At 47.3% G+C, this 2,080-nt stretch overlaps 1 pseudogene; it reads left to right on the top strand.

The window, feature by feature from the left end:
* The first annotated feature begins 679 nt into the window (after window positions 1-679).
* On the top strand, window positions 680-1,840 carry LOC130884715 (40S ribosomal protein S4-like; annotated as a pseudogene).
* The last annotated feature ends 240 nt before the right edge of the window (window positions 1,841-2,080 follow it).

Here is a 2,080-nt window from a genome sequence, read left to right on the forward strand (position 1 = left end):
TGGATTTAAAAATTTGGGAAATCAGGGAAAAGAGCACAACCAGGAAGTCACCCTGGGAGGCCAGAACCCTGGAGCTGACTCCATGGGAAAGAAATATCACAGCATACAAACATGGTGGTTGTCAGTCACAAGGGTTAGTGTCTCTGGGCTTTCAGCTCTCACTTAGGCAAGGTGTCAGTATGAGCCATGAAGAGAGATGAGACCAGGGCATGACATGAATGTAAGCAGGCCAAAAAGGGACAGGTGGTTGGTCACCCCACAGTAAACACCACACTCAGCCTTGACCCAACAAGCAGCAGTGGCCAAGTGTTCCTGGCATGGGAAGCAGTGAGAGCAGGCAGCAAGGCGCTGATAGTATGACACCAGAAGTGCCTGTGGCTGTTTCCCGTTGTTGGATAGGGCTCCATTCTGGTTCTCACCCCTGAAAAACACATCCTGGTAAAAGCCAAGTGAGCTCTCTAGACCTCAAAGAAATGGCTTAGCATTTAAAGAAAACTTCCCACCTAATGGCAACAGTGAGGAAGGGCAGCACAAATAAGAAGCAGGAGCAATAATTGCACAAGTTAATACAGACTAGGCAGTTGGTCATGGCTTTGTTCTAGGGCATGCAGATGCCAGATGAATGCCAGATTCCAGGGAGGTTTGTGGAACTGCTAGCCTGTTGCTGTCTGAGGTAGCAATGGTACAGAAACATGAGGCTGAGTTCCCTAGTAAAAAACATCAGGTATGAGAGAAGGAGAACCTTGGAATGAAAAGGAAAAAGAAAAATGACACATTCCGCTTATGCACATATGCTTGCCTCTCTGCCATGGCTTGGGAGGGGTCCTAAGAATTCCACCACAGGATGCTGCTAGTGCCAGTGCCTGTCGCTTGGCATCTTTCTCAGGAACAGACTTAGATACGTACTGATGAGAGACAAGATGACAAAGATCTCCAAGCAGTACCTCATTGAGATCGACAACTGTTGAAAGAGGTTTCTGTCCCACCTAGTCCTGCAGCCATTCAGTCCCAAAGAAACACACAGAGGTCTACATTAATTACAAAACTGGTTGACTTATTAGCTCAGGCTTCTTATTAACTTTTGCATCTTAAATTAATCCATAATTCTTGTCTGTGTTAGTCACGTGGCTTGGTACCTTTATCAGTAAGGCATTCTCATCTTTCTTCCTCTGCATCTGGGTGACCACTGCAGACTGAGCCTTTCATCTTCCCACAATTCTCCTGTTCTGGTCGCCCCACCTATACTTCCTGCCTGGCTACTGGCCAATACAAGTGACAAATCTTTACAGGGTACAAGACCATTGTCCCATAGCAGATGGCAAAGTCAGAACTGATGTGGCCTACCCAGTGGGCTTCATGAATGTCATCATCATCAACAAGAGTGGAGAGACCTTCTGCTTGGTGTATGACACCAAGGGTCACTTCTCCATGCACTGCATCATGCCAAAGGAGACCAAGAACAAGCTGTGCAAGGCGAGACAGGTCCTCGTGGGTACCAAAGTCATCCTGCACCTCATGATGATGCACATGCATCATCCACTACTCCAACCCACTCATCAAGGTCAACGGTACAGTGCTCATCTTGCTGGACACCGGCGATATCACTGATGCCATCGAATTCAACCTGTGCAACCTGTGCTTGGTGACCAGAGGCACCGGTATGTCTGCATCAAGGCCATCAGCAACTGGGATCATCACCCAGTCTCATTTGACATGGTCCACGTGAAGGATGGCAACGGCAATGGCTTTAATATCCTCCTCTCCTACATATTCGAAATCTGCAAGGGCAGAAAAGCTGTGGATTTCACTTCTGCAAGGAAAAGAAACCTGCATCGCCTAAGAGGAAGACTGAAGGCTGGCAGTGAGGCAGAGGGGATGAAATGGACTCTGCAGGGCATGCATATTTGTTTCTGCTTCAGGTTAACCAGCTTGTTGAATTTTAAAATGAAGCCAACTTCAAAGAAAGAAAAAAGGAAAGAAGAAAAGCAGGAAGGAAGGAAAGAAGAAAGGCAGGAAAGCAGGCGGATGCCAGGCATCCTGAGGTGGTTTGTAAGTCCCTCTGGTTCTTTCCTCTCAGAAA

The sequence above is a fragment of the Chionomys nivalis genome, chromosome 12 (assembly GCF_950005125.1).
Source record: "Chionomys nivalis chromosome 12, mChiNiv1.1, whole genome shotgun sequence".
In the NCBI taxonomy this organism is placed as follows: Eukaryota; Metazoa; Chordata; class Mammalia; order Rodentia; family Cricetidae; genus Chionomys; species Chionomys nivalis.